Raw genomic sequence first — 15,353 nt, 5'->3', positions numbered from 1 at the left:
TCAGGCATAGTCAGGCGCTTTCACATTTTTTATTGTTCAGCGGGATCCTTCGTGTCGCCATTAGGTAATTTGGCAATTCACAGTTAGAGCTGCCGTTTCGCAATGCTTTCGTTTACCAAATGAAAGTCCTGTTCCACTTTCGCATAGATACATAAAAGGTAACGTTCTATCTACGCGAGAAATAGTTTAGCACGGGATACGTCAAGTTTCTTTTTTTTCTGAATATGAATGCCGATAAACGAAAATAACGCGTTTAATCAGTTTTATCTTATTTTGGCGTAAATTGACTGATGTCTAATTTCTAAGGAAAGTAAATGTTTTTTTTTAATCTAAAGAAAGCTTCAAAAAGAAATACGCGCCAATCAACTTTCTCTCTCTCTCTCTCTCTCTCTCTCTCTCTCTCTTGAAGTTAAAAATAGAATTGAAGGGCGAGGCTTGAAAACGTGAAAAACATACTTCTGAATAGTAACAATCTTTGTTTTTCGATACCTATTTCTAGAAATTGGACATTTGGTTTTTCTTGTAATGGAAGAGTTTTCGTGCTCGAATAAAATTTCATATATGAATACCTAGATAGAGATATAAAACAATAATTTTTCCCTCTATTAATCTATTTCGCAAGATATTACTTCAGCTTAGTGACGAAAATGTAGGAAGTGAAGTTCTGGTTTTAGGCAAGAGTTGCGCACACTTAATCTGCGTACATGTGGGTCATTATTATTCAACGAAGGAAACACAGTACAAATCTAGGCTATTTATGCTAGAGCTTGTTACTATACTCATCAGACTTGTGATATTACTTTCATTTTCGTATCTCGTCGAGAAAATCTTTTCAACAGCAACTAAAGCAGTGACGACGTTGCAAGTCGACGCGTCTATTGTACAATAAGTCGTAGAAACGACTCGTAAAAATACTTGTCCGATCGTCAAGAAAAGTCCTGAGCATTCGTAATAAGCCGATAGATTCTTTAAACAAGCTCGTAAGCGCAGCAAGTTTGGCGCATATCGTAACATTCTTCATCTTTGGGCGAGACAAAAAATTAGTCGGAACGAGAGCAAGCCTGTTAAGAGTTGGTGGAAATGCTCGCCGTCGCCGAGTAAAATAATAAAAGTTTAAGGCGGCGGAGAAAGAGCGCAGGCGCCGTGGACTGCAAAATACAGTTGGCTGTCCTTGAGCTCGGGCAACAGCTCTCGCGCGCGCCGATGTCGTTTACCCCTTGCGGCAAGTTATTTGGCTCCCTCCCCGAGCTCTGCGAGTGACTCTGTCTTATACTCCCGAAAAGTTTGTCAACTTCTGCCAAGCTATACTTCGCAACTGCCAACGTTCTGCATTGCTCTTCTCTATTCCTTCTCCCTGTCTAATGTACATTTTGATCAACAATATGTTGACTTTTTCGCATGATAATTTCCAACGACGATAGTGTCATCCGAATAACTAATAAAAAGCTAATGTTTGAGTTACAATATTATTACAAAAGGAAAACCGTTTGCGAAAGGGAACAACAATAAATTATAAAATGGATTCATCGATTCAAACGGATTGGAAAAAAACGTTCAACGACTACTACACAAAAATTCGCAAAGACAATTGTCTACGTTAAAGGTAAAGGAAAAAAGAACAGAGAGAGGGGGGAGGGCGAAGGGCCAAAATACTCTCTCTACAATTGGGCAAAATAAAACGAAAGTGAAGAAGAAGAAGAAGAAGGGATTTGCACATCAAGGCGACGTACGCGCAGCGCCTAAACAAAAGCTTATAATACACTTTGGTGAAAAGGAACACGTGCATTTGGTGCGTGCGCGTACGCGCGCACATGCAAGTAGAATTAGGAGCTCGCGGCCAGAAGAGAAAGAGAGAGAGAGAGAGAGAGAGAGAGAGAGAAGTAAAAAAGAAAGAGAGAGTTGCGAGTCTAGGAACCGGCTTTTTGGGCGTTGCACGATGCATACGTAAACGCGGCCAACGACACGAATTAACATTTTTCGCATGGCTCCCCGCTGTATGCGTGTTGTGTGCATTCGTAGCAACGAAAATAGACGCGGATTCGAATCCGACTGGTCGAAACCCCTGGCCTTTATCCGCCGAGAATTTTCAGTTCTCGCTTACCCCGGACGTGCCGAAACGTCTATCCCCGGCGTACCCGAACGTCATATTCCCCCGGTCAAGTTTTAACCGCAAAACCCATACGTAACTTATAAGTCACACAGAGAAATGTGGTTTGTCAATGGAAACGTACGTTATCTGCTTACTTCTCTCGCCTTTCAAGCAGCGTCTTATATATTTTCGATTACACGAATACTTGCTTTTCTTAATGAGCGTTTTCCGCGGTTCTTTTCTCTCGGAAATCATACGGTTATTAACGCTCAGTGGACACGACCTGCGGAATGAAAAAATTTTCATTTCCGCACATCTAACAGACAACTCTCTGCGAATTTAACAAACGTAATTTAGGAAAAAGGCATTCTCGAAAATACCTCACGGACTTTGCCAGGTTGTACTTTCATTGCACTGATTTCATTAGACTTTCCAAGAAGTCAGCCGAACGCTACGCGCGAGCTTGTTAATGAGATCGTCCAATCCAACCGTCAATGCGCATATGAAAGAGCAATAGATAAAAGGCAATGCCGAGCGCGAAAGCGCGCACGAGGAGGCGGCCGCGCGTCGTGTGTCGTCCGGGTCATCGTCCCACGGAGGTCGCGCGTTCTCGGGCGATCGATAAGCAGGAAAGTACAAAAATCGAGCGGGCTGCTCCACTTTTAGCGCGAGCTAGCGCTGCTGCCTGGCTGCATCTCGGTCACGTCGGCCGGGCCCGTGCTCTGCCGCTGCGCGCGCACACACACACACGTAATACATCTCGCTCTCTTTCGTTTGGTTGCTCCCGTCGCGGCGTAGCAGCTAGCGGATGCGCTGCCTTCCGAGGATACATTCGAGCTTTTCTTTATTGAGCTTGCGTGCTCCGATTTGTATTCAGTTTTTATTGCTAATAACGGCTCGCCCCCCCCCCCCCTCAATTCGCTGTTATATCTGCTTCATTTTCAACTTTATTTCTGGATTTATCAATTGTGGATGTGGTCGGATCTTAAGAATCTGACCTGCGGTAATTTACGATAGGTTCACGAGATGCTTTGAACAAAAAAGCGTTGAATTTTCGTAAAACGTTGGCAGTATACATTCTATACGTTCCTCTTAATGCTGAAATATGCGAAATTGGCAAGAGCCTAAAGCTTCAAAACATCAACAACGATCTACGCACAAAAAGACTGCCGAACGAAAAAAAAAAAAAAAAAAAATTCAAAGGCCAGAAAATCGGTCTTGTCATCTTTGCAAACGATCCTAATCCTCCGCGGTATTATCAGCTGTGCACAACTATCGTCGTAAGATCGAAAAAGCGTGACACGCGCGCCAAGTTCCCTCATACCGAAGCGCAAAGAGTCGTAGGAGGAAGAAGAAAAGGAAAGGCTATATACGACGCCGTGCGGAAGATAGGGAAATGTGTCGCAGCGGCGAGAGTTGCCGGGCAGCAGCACTTTCATTGGCGCGTTATACAACGCCGAGGCTTTCATGAAACGAGGACGACGCCCCAGTGTCTGTCAGCAGCCGGCGACTATATGTGATGCTTTCGTCGTTGCTCTGCATGTCTAATGCGAATCTTAATTTTTCCTTTCTTCGGTCGCCGATGGATTGTTGTCGGGGACTCGCGCAGATTTTGAAAAACAGTTTCTGTGTTGCATCAATCAAAAGATAAAGCCAAAATATAGCTCACGCTTCGATTATAGCCAAATTTGTCATTATGGGTACTTGCATACTTACTCCCCTTTTCACCGCTTCTTACGCTACTATACGAAATCGGCTTATTATGCTCAATCGAAAATTTTATTCGTATTTTTAAACGTCAAGATTTTGTGAATCAATTTGAATCGAGTCAAACGAATTCGGAATTTGGAGCAATTATTTTTAACCATGCAGCATGCGAAAAAAAATCATTATATTCGTTGACGAATAAACAAATGAAAGATGCATGATCTAACCTGCGCATGAACTTTGTGAAAAATGAACAATCCGAAAAAAGGCGGTTTTGCTTCCAACTTTCTCCAATATGATCGAAATATTGTGTGTATAATAAAATTTAGCCAAGTCACAATATTGCCGCTTTTTCCCCCTGTAGAATTTTTTAAAGCGCAGCTGGTAAAAATTAAAGTCTCATAAATATCAACAAAATATTTGGACTGCCTCGGCCGTCCTCTCTCGCTTGAAGCTCAGCCAGGCTTGGCAATTGTGTGCATTGTGAATAAAGCTCACTCGCCGACGGGCCTTTTTGCCAAGACGTAAATTGATTGAAAAATATACGAAGCAACATTCCTTACCCAAAGGAGAAAAAATAAAAATGAGAGTACGCGTCAATTATTTTCGAGGGCACGCAATGGAAAATTATAGGAAAAAGAATCGGGCGTCGGCAAAGAGTTATTACGTCGCTGCAGCTAATAAGTATAACAATTTCGCGTGCATAGCAGTCGACGCGCCCTGACCTCAGCCAACGCAAGCAACGTCGTTATAATACTCGCTCTCGTTTTCTCATTCATAAGAACGCGAGTGCAAGTGCATGTGCACACGTGCATTTCGTAGTCGATACATGACGTGCTTGCCGCTGTTATACACTCTTGCGGCTTGGCTCTGTGTGTTGGTGTGCGTGCAGGCGGCTTTTGGCCTTCGTGTGTGTATGTGCGTGCAACGCGAGTTTAGTGACCGCGTCGCCTCGGCCGTGTGATGTCAATATTCATACGGAGTGTTGTTGTTTTGTTTGCTTAAATTAACATAGTTTTTTTTTTTTTTCGAACGATAAGGAAAACAAAAATTTCGCCATTAAATTGCGGTTTAACGCGAGCAAGGGACATAAAATGTGAAAATATGTGTGTTATTTTATTTTACGGCAATTTAAAAATTCTACTGAATTATGAATTTTTGTAAGAAAAATATGTCCACAGGTCGCAAAAACTTTCTTCTCTGTAAATTTAAGAGTAAAATTAAAAGAAATTCTTAAACCAATTTTCATAGAAAGTTCGCTAATGATATTACACTTTGACGTCGAATCGCTTTCTTTCTCCCCCCTCTCTCAAAAAAAAAGATAAAGAATCGAATATACAAATAAAAATTTCGTGCAATTCGTACACTGACAAGTAACCGCATACGTGGAGAGTGAAAAAGTGTCGCCAAGCCAGACGACGACGTGCACAATCGCAAAATAAATACATCGAGTGAAAGAAAAAGAAAAAAAAAACGAAGGAGGGGTAGAAGGCATGCATACGCAGTCGTGTGTGCAGTACGGTTAATAAATCAGTCTGTGAAAATAAAGTCATACGTTCGGACGTGAGAGCGTAATAGGCCTTCGGAATAAAGAAGAGGGGAATCGTATGTGTCGCGTAGGCGCGATTCGCTTTTCGGGTGATTCGCGAGCGCGATAAATCAACTTTCGCTGCATGCACGCGCGCATGAAAATGCATTCGGTATGGCTCCTTATCTTTTGAGTAAATATGGAAGGTCTGCGCCTGCGAGATATCGACCGCGATAATGCGCCTACGCTCGGAGTTGGGGAGACCGCGAGGAAGAGAGGTGCGTGTTGCTGGCCCTGATAAAACTGCAACGACGATGCGACGACGCCCGATTGTCTTTATTTTGATTGCGCGTTTGCACACCTGCCCAGCAACCTTTGACATTCGCGGACGAATGTGCGTTGGCAATTTTTTGCTTTCAATGATCTTTTTTTGCTTATAACTCTGCGTTCTTTATTTCTGGAGCTATCAGAAATTTATTTTCTAATCGGCATTTTTTCTAGGATTACTGAAGTTCGAATTACCACAGCTGTCGGTTTTATTTTCAAAATTAATATGCACAGCGTCAGCTTTATAAAAATTCTGGCTGGTGACAGCAATCGATTGATCGCATCCATCCAAAACATGCTGCATATAAGATAAGAGACTGAAAAAGCAAGTGTGTAACTAGGGCGAAACCTTATCGAAAAATCCATTCGGAATCCCCCAGACAAAAGATGGCTCACAATGACAACATCAGCAAGCACGACTCGCATGAAATTTTAACGATCTCAACCCTTGAGTGAGACAATTTTCTGCGGTTGTGAAGAGGGAGGAAACGCATAATCATGCTGGCCGAATTCACTTTGGCTATATATACGTAATATGCGCTGCATGCATATTTAGATCGTTGGCGCGATGACTGAATTGCGTGTAGCACGCGTCGCGCAAGCGGGACTCTGATTAAAGAGCCGCGCGTTCTCGACGACGACGACAACGACGAAAGCTTCCGCACAACGAAAGTGAATGTACCGGTGTACAGCGTTTATTCACTTTCCCGTCTCTTTTTCTCGAAAAGTTGCAAATTGTTTTACACGAACAAATTTTTGATATATTTTTTTTTAATTCTAACGTGATGCTGAAATTATGGAGATCTGATCAAACTGCCCTACTTATTTTATGTGGATATCGCCGGATATTTCCAATCTAAAGTGAACGCCAAGTGCAAAAATTGATGCATGGTTAAGTTTAAAATTACGTCATGTACTCCAATTCCGAAAGATGAAAATTAAAGGTGGACGGTAGTTTGAAGCAACGGGAAGTAATTTAAAATTAAAAGCTTTCAACAATTTTTTTTACACATAATTGTGATAATTGTTAATTTACAAGAAAACCGTGCTGTATTAATAATTTTTGAAGTTTTTTTCCTTTTTACAATTTTCGGATGATATTACCCGAGAAATGATTTATCTCACTCTTCAAAATAACGTTTTTGCAGTAATGTTGGTGGTGATCTTATATTTTGACCGGAATTTAAACAAAATATGACCCGAAAAATTGACCGCCACTAAAAATCACAACGGTCACCACACGTTCGATCGGCATGATTCGACGTTATGTAGATATGGATGTACAGGTTGTTTTGAATTACGCTAAAACAAAGTAAAAACGTGACTCGCTCGACGCGAATGTCAATGGCCTACCTTTATACCAACGTTTTGCCACGTTTTCCTTTGCCTTAGTCGAACTTTTCCGCCTTTTTTCATCTTTGTTTATTCTCTCATTCTCGCGCGAGTACAGCGACGTTTGTACATCCTTTGATGTTCGCGGAGACGCTCGTAAAAGTTTTGCGATCGGCGCACGTCCCTCATACGTGAGAATATTCCTATTTAGAGTTGTTTTTTTTTCGCGCGCTACACCGTGGAACTTGAGATTTTTCATCTCGTCGCTTACAGCTTTGAGAATGTCAGTTATAATATTGAAAAAATGTGAATAAAAGAGAGGAAAATGGTAAATCTCGAGCGGAACCTGCTGCTCAAAGGATCGTTAGTATAACAATGAAAATGGCGCGCGAGATAATCAGCTACCAAGAAGCGGCGCGTCTGAAAGCTGTCTGGCTCGGTCAACGATTCACGAAAAGGCCCTAATTCATCACGGCTAGTTGACAAAACAGGAAATAGCTTTCTCTGGATGCCTCCGACGCTTTAAGAATGACGCGCGCGGCCCTTTTGCGCTGCACTGCCGACTGATCCATAATTCTTATGTGTTTCTCGGTTCGGCGAATGCATCAACTGGCAGGTTCTCGCACGCAGGTATATAAAATGTAATATCGATCGCTGGCTGATGAAAACGCCTTCCCGGAACAAATCGCTCCGCTGACAAATCCGTCGAAAATGCTACTCGGCGCATCCGGCGCTTTAACGATCCTGCACAAACCCGTTTTCACCTGCACTTTCGTTGAACTGCATGATCATCTTTGCTGCACACACGCGCATGCGGGACGGAGGAGAGAGAGAGAGAGAGAGAGAGGGAGAGGGAAAAAAAAAGACGTTGCTCGAGTTTTTCCGTTAGTCGTTAAATTTATGGCGCGCGTTGCGCGTTGCGCGTTGCGTGAGTCGATCGCGAGGAAAGTTTCGAAAATCGATCGATCCGCAGAGTTTCTTCTTTATTTGCTCGCGATTATTCTGAGAAAACAACGAAATCAAGTTGCGTTACTCCGAAAAATCTCGGTCCACTCGTGATTAACCTTTTTACATAGTTTGGATGTTCCTTACACAGATACTACATTTCATGAATTATTTTTCAAGACGACAAATAGCTGTAACGATAGCGATTGCCAAGAGAGTACGGTGTTGGGTGTGTTGGATTGCATTCACACAGTAATATGTAGATTTATTCATTTGTTCCCTCGTAACGAATGAACGTTCGAAAGTAACCTGGAAAAACGAGCTTTAACAAAATTCTGATTCTCATTCCGTTTAAAACGATGAAGAAGCTCGAGTATTCTTAGAAAAACTGTGTATTTCTTCCGACAATACCCGCGCAAGCACATGGAAATAAGCGTGAAGAAGTTTGACGTGATAATTAATTAGAAGCCCGTAAGAAGCCGACAACTGGAAAAAACAAAAGGAAAGAAAGAAACGGCAGAGGCATCGTGTGCAGCTTGGCGCGCCGCGCGTGCACGAAAAGTATCGAGAGACAGGACGAGTAGGTAGCAGTGCGGCCGTGCGCGTTCGCGCGGTTTCTGCATTCCATCGAGCGAGGAGAAGAGACGAAGCGTCGTCGTCGGGGTCCGCCGCTAATGGGCCTCTCTTTCTCTCCGGCCGCTTTTGTGTTCGTCTATTTGGCCGCAGACCGACTAGTCCGGTGTGCAGCGCAGCCTCGAGGCCTCGACGCCTCGACGCCTCGACGCGTTGGCCGTGACCGTGCAAAGCCTACTGCGACGTGCGACTCGATATATCGTCGAATTAACGGACACCCGTGCGTGGATTGCCGTGCTTTTGTGGGAATACACACCACTGCAGCTTCGAATTGGCTCAGGTACCGCCTCGAATTTTCCGGGCTCTGTTCGAAGTTGGGGGAGAGTACGCGCGCCTCGGCACGCGCCCGCTTCGAACGTGGCGACTGAGCGTAATCCCGATTTCCCTCTAGGAAAACGAATTTTACTTCGACAATGTCAATTTAAATATCTGGCTTTGCGGGACGATCGCACAAGGTCGGAGTTTGCGAGAATTGCGTTTCCTCGCTCTTTTACGTGTAATGTGCGGTTTGTGCCAATTTCGCGCGTACGAGCCGCTTGCAATGATAAAAAACCAAATAATAATTGTAAGCGCAAAACAACGAGCGAGCAATGCAGCGCGGAGATAATGCGTCTTCTCAATTTTTGATCGACACGTCGCGTACGAGTGTCTTATCTGCTCGATACGGCAATAACGACTTGTGCGTACTTCTCGAGCACGAGTAGCCGATTTTCAATAAACAAAGCGAAGACAAAGAGTTTCGGTGAAACTGGAGGTCGCGATCGTCGACGGTCGGGGAGTGAACCCGTCAAGAACGAATGAAAACGCAGGGATGCGTTTCTGCGGAGCACACGTTACATGTCCGGTGCGCGGATTATCTAACGAAGCATCGCGCCGAAAATAGAACGCGAAAGTCGCGCGACCGAGCGAGCTCGCGGCGAAAGTGGAATGGCAATAAAGAGCGCTTATCGAACTCGACAGATCCGCCGCTATCGGCAAAACACTTTTCGGCAGCCGCGCGTACACTCCGAGCTAAACCTTGATCTTCGCTCGCGCTCGCTCGTTCGCCGAAGGGACAAAAAGTTAGTTACACGAGGCCGAGAGAGTCGGATAAATCGCAATTAATCCAATGACGCTTCTTGCTATGTGGTCGCGCGGTTTAATGATCGCTACCGCACGCACGACAACGACGTCGCCTGATTTGTCGAATTATCGAGGAATTTTTTAAACAGCGCGCGGGATTATGAGGAACTGCAATTGTGTCTAGGAAACGCGTCTAGACTATGAAAAAAGCAAATTGCTGAACGCTCGTCGATGCAACGTGTGTGGTGCGTGTTATTATATCGGTGCTGTGGTTACGCTGATTGAACGCGCTGAAATTTGAACAATGCAATAATCGCTCGTTTCAGCCTCACGACAGACCAACTGATCTTTTTATGCGAGAATTTTTCCATCCAGGCGAGCGCATTATTTCTTTTCTTTTCTTTCGTTTTTTCCTTTCTTTCTTTTTTTTTCTCGGAAGAAAAGTTGAGCTCGAAAATAATGTTTTTCCAAGAAGCCGTTGCAACTGATTAAAGGCCGAACGTGTAGCGCAAATATCGTCTCGATGATATGGGTGTATCACGCAAAATAACCATCACAAGGTTATCAGCGCATTCGCGTGTAGAATGCGACTGCGAGTCTGATAAACTCAAATCTCGCGAGCGCAGCCAGAGCTTTAATATTTCCAAATGCAGTTTCAATGTGCGCAATTGGCCGGTCTTTTTCTTGTGATTTGCTCTTATCGCGCTGGAACCAGTGAAAAAATATATTGCTGCCCGAGCGATTTGGTCGCATGCGGTTATGTACACATGAATTTGCATAGAATCACGTGCTTATGTGTACATGAAAGTTGGCAGCGCAATTTGCGTTTAGTAAAATTACCAATAATTAAGTGATTATTACGCTGGGTGTATATTATAATCATCATCATCATCATCATCGTCATTATTATTATTATGAGTTATTTCGAGTTACAAGTTTGTAGTGAATTTTCAGGAAGTCAAAACGAACAATCAATGTTAATTATTACAATCAAGTGAAATGGTTATAATCCCAAGGTATATCGTATCAGAAAAATGTACAATGCTGCTTTTTCAAAATACACACGGAAAATTGATACCAGTAATAACAATGCGCGGAGTATCCGTGAACGCTAAAATTAATTTCATTCAATTGGCACGCACGAGTCCAAAAGAGAAAAAATAGTGATGCGCGACAAATCTGTTTCCTCGCAGAAAGAAGAAGAAGAAGAAAAAGAGCAGCAAATATCAGAGCGCAGAGATAGAAAGACAGGCGCGGGTTGCAGGTTTTAACCTCATTCAATACACAGCAGATATATATGGCTCAGCGTCGATATAAAAATATCCGGCGAGCCGGCAAAGTGCAGCGATTTTATTTTGAATTCCATCAGTACACTAACCTTTAAAATCTATTTTTAATCGACGAACGAATCGGATATAAACGCGACCCACGAACGAGGCGCAAGTTTTGTTCCGCGCATAAGCTGCGACTCTCTGTCATGGCGATATTCAACAGCGTCATATTGGCTTCTGAATCGCTGCTCACTTTTACAACTGAGCATTGTGCAGAATCAACATGAAAAAATTGAGCGGAACGAATAGACGTTATACAACGGCTGTCTCGAGTAATGCAGCACAGACGAAACATTTCGTTAGCCGCAGAACGACGTTAAGGGTTGCTAATCTTCATGGAGTCTACAAGACGCCATACAACCTACCATTGGCTCTTCAGTATTTCTCCGATTAAACTCATTGTAAAATCAAACACTTTCACTTTCTACGGTAACTCGTTCTGGCTATGATATGTTATTTCATTGAATCTTCATTACGTTCGTTGCAAAAGTCGATGCTGTAACTTTTGGTTTTGTACACTTTTACTCTCTGTGTGGATCATAATTGAATTGGAAGTTTACCAAAATATTTATGAAATAAGTAATAATTGTAGACCATAATGATTTTTGAGCAATCATACTGATCAAACAGTTAGATTAACATTGCTTCTCAAAAAGAAATCGTGAATACGGAAGGTCAATCCGCGAATATTGAATTATTTTCATGTTTCATTATCTCTTCTACGTTTTTCCTGTTTGATTGCCTATGAGATCCATATTTCATATCAAACATCTGGACGGTTTTCTTAAAAGAACTAGGTTAATGAGCGTTCTGCTTTTGTTGTAAACTTTCGTTCCGTATATTAATTTTTATTTTGAACTATCGATCAGTTTCATGGTCAAAAACATTATTAAATTAACCTTTAACTGAATAATTTATCAGAGATCAATACATGCCAAACATTAGCTAATCATTCCAGGATGTCGAAACTCCAACCTATCGGTAATTCGCTCATCATAATTGAAAAATTACCGAAATAAATTCTATCAATAGTCAACTGCATAGCGTATAAGAAGGTGAGTCGTATTAAAACGCGTGTGATGACTGCACACGCGCGCCTTACGTAACGACAGCAGCGATGATAGTTTTTAAACATATCCACACTATGTACAATTTCTCTGCGGTGCAGAGGCGCGCGAGAGAGCCAACGAGCGCGCGCTCGCATAATGATGTCTATAGCGAATGCATGTAGGCCAAGGCGACGACGCACGACGACGACGACGACGACGACGATGCTACCAGCCAACAAGAAAACGGCCAACAAACGCGATCTTTAAAGGCGAAGCTTCTCAAAGCTCATCGCGAAGCGTTTGATACGCCGCCGGCTTGCCTCCTTTTTTGCACGCTTTTATCTGCGTCGTTGCGGCGTTTGTCGAATCTTCCAGCGCGCTTTCGGGTTGTCACTTTTGCTTTTTATTATTCACGGCAATTTAAAAAAATGAAGTCAATTTCGTAGTTTTCTCCTTTCGTACTTTATTTCCTTTGTTAATCTACTTATAATACATGGGGCAATTGAGCGGCGACTTTTTTTTTCCATTTTCAAGTCCGCGCGCGCGCACGCGCTGCGGCAAACAACAAAAAGAAATTGAAGCTCTCTCTCTCTCTCTCTCTTGAGAAAATTACAGTTATATTTAGCTCTCAATCACCTCGGATACACACAGCACAGATAAGTAATTATATTGTATATGCACTGTTTTCAGCACTCGACCGACAGCAGTAGCAGTAGGCAGTATATATGCTTTTGATGGCATTGAGTTTTGCTGGAAGTAAAAAGTAAAAAACTTCACACGTGCCTTTTGCTTTTTTTTAGAAAGTTACAGGAATAAACCAGTCAGATAATCATGAAATTCTGTATGTTCGCTATCTTGAATTGCACTTTTTTTGGCAAAGATGCCAGGGTAAAAAATTTCGTACAGTCAAGCTTTTCATGGTTATTTTACGAGATTTCGTTTCAGTTTCTAGTTTGAAAGGAACACGAATGAAATTACATTTAGCGTAGAAAATTATCTGGCGAAAATGAGTCGGTCAACGTTAACGTAGAAATTACTTGAAAATAGTTGAAAAGCGAGAGGGTAAGAGAGAGAAAGAAGAAGGAAGTTATACAGCTTCATTCAAATGAGATGCTTGATTGAAGTAACTAAAAATTCACTCTATCAGGAAATGAATAACGTACATTTTCAAGTCATAAAAGTTTAACGAAGTGACTATTAAATCGACACAAATTTATGTCTTCAAAGAGGTCAGCTGTATAATTTTATTGTCTAGCTTCGAAAGTGATATCGGCACGTTGCATAATATTGTTATAAAAAATATTACGTGGATGTGGAAAAGTCAAAATCTGACTCCGGTTTAATCGTTGACAGTTAAGGAGCATCTCTCGCCAAAAGTCGTTGTTGCCACTTATCGAGAACCTCATTGCCTGGTTTTTTTTCGGATGATGGCAGCATGGAAACGAGGCCGAAAAGTCGCGAGAGTAATACAAAAGTAAAAAGAAAAAAAAAAGAAAAAAACGAGAAGCAAAGATCTGTCGGTGGGCCTTTCGTTTCACGCGAAGAAAAAAACGAGCAAGCGAGATAGCATAAGGAAAAGAAACCAAGTCTGAACGGAAGCGGGTGACATGAATATTTATCGAAATTGTCGATTTGTGGCGCTAACGGTGAGGCCCGAATTTCGAGTGAGAGCCCAGCGCTCTGGCTGTGTTGTGGGCTACAGGTGCGCCCACGCCAAAGCCGTGAAAATTAACTTATGACTCTTTGGAAAAAGTACGAGTAGCAAGATATACGACCGGATGGGATTAGTATTATATTCGACTATATGGGTTAAGATGTAGAGAGATGAGGATCTTTTATTGGTAATATTGCTCGATGCGTCGCGTATGTGTGCGGAGATTCGATGATCGTTCACTTTTACGAGAAAGCATCGTCTACGTAGATGTTCGCCGTCCACGATTCCATTTGTTTTTGTCGCACAGCTGTAATTTTGGCTTCGTACGTGGGCTCGCTCTTTTTATTTATAATACTATCTCTCAGTTAACGAGATTCAGTCTTTTTATTTTCCTCACAAATAACCCGAGCTGTTTCGTCCTTATCTTGACGATGTATTTGCTGCATTACACTGATAATAAAAAATATGTATCTTTCACCAAATCTGTTCTTATCGGCAAATGCACAAAAAGTCAATATTAATTTATAAAGTTAGAGCCTGAAAAAAGTATCTTTTGAAAATGCGAGTTACTTTTACACGCATAATTCAATGCTCTCTCGGTGTGGCACGTAATCAAATTATCAACGCGCAACGAATCGCGTTACGAAAGCACTCAAAAGCAACAAAGTAAATAAAAATTAAGCTGAGAATTTTCGTTTCATAGGCTCGTCAAAATCCGCTGATTATTGAACGGAGAGCGAGAGAGGTTTCACTTGATGTTAATTTATTAATCAGATTCAAGAATTTGGTCGATTTAAACAGCACGTGTTAAACAAGTGAAATGTAGAAAATGAATTGCCTTTCGACGTGAAAGTGTTTCTTGTAATTGCACACTACCTATCTTGTATGCATTTCAAAAACTACACGATATTCAATGAAGATAATGATTTTAGCCGGTTGATATTTATGCAAGTCTGACGAGAAAAAGCGGAGCCTGGGACGCAGATCCATGCGAGGCTTTCGAAAGACTTCCGAAAATTAATAATCAACAATCCCCGTTAAACACTCAAAGTTGGACACGACCCCGCTGCTCCTCACAAGTTAGGCGAGAGAAAAGCCGTTTAGAAATATCAGCGTCGCATCCAAGATAATTTACCTGAGATTTGACAGCGACACAACAGAGCCCCGATCGCCTCGTCATCGGTCGGCGCGTTGGCGCAGCTTCTTCGAGAAAAAGAAGACGGTCACTTTGAGCGCGCAATTCGGACCGAATAAATCCACACAAGCAGTGCAAAGAAAGAGAGAGATACGTGGAGCACTTTGAAGATGAAAGGGGCAACGATCGATTGCCGTCAGCTCATCGCACTTTCGTTTGATGCCGTCTACTTATGATCAATCGAGACGGCGAGAACTGCTGAAACGGTCGAACTGCGCGTATATAGGAACACGAGTGTCGCTGTGTCGCTCGGTCCAAGCGCGCGTCGATATGTACAGCCGCAAGGATGGATGCGCGCCTTACCACGGTTGGCGCGCGACTGAGGCGGCCAGTGCGCCGTCGCTGCCGCGGCGAGAGCGAGCGTCGTCGTTGTACCGAAAAACCCCGAGCGCGATGCATGCTGCTGCGCCGCCGATGCGCGCGCGGCCTTTTCTTTTTCTCTCTTTATTTTTTCTTCTTCGTTTTTTTTGTTTTCTTTTTCTCTCCTCTCGAGCGCGCCGC

The 15,353-nt window shown here is 42.7% G+C and overlaps 1 protein-coding gene across 1 annotated transcript in view; it reads right to left on the bottom strand.

The window, feature by feature from the left end:
* LOC131668126 (solute carrier organic anion transporter family member 74D) overlaps positions 1-15,147 on the bottom strand; it is a 41,726-nt gene extending 26,579 nt beyond the window's left edge. Inside the window, exon 1 of the mRNA XM_058942014.1 lies at positions 14,793-15,147. The gene's annotated coding sequence lies outside the window, so the exon portion shown is untranslated. The remainder of the gene's footprint in view (positions 1-14,792) is intronic.
* Between the last annotated feature and the right edge of the window lie 206 nt (positions 15,148-15,353).

This window comes from Phymastichus coffea, unplaced genomic scaffold (genome assembly GCF_024137745.1).
Source record: "Phymastichus coffea isolate CEN01 unplaced genomic scaffold, Cenicafe_Pcof_1.1 PCOF00074, whole genome shotgun sequence".
Lineage (NCBI taxonomy): Eukaryota > Metazoa > Arthropoda > Insecta > Hymenoptera > Eulophidae > Phymastichus > Phymastichus coffea.
The sequence above is the reverse complement of the archived record's forward strand: the minus strand, read 5'-3'. Positions and strand labels throughout refer to the sequence as shown.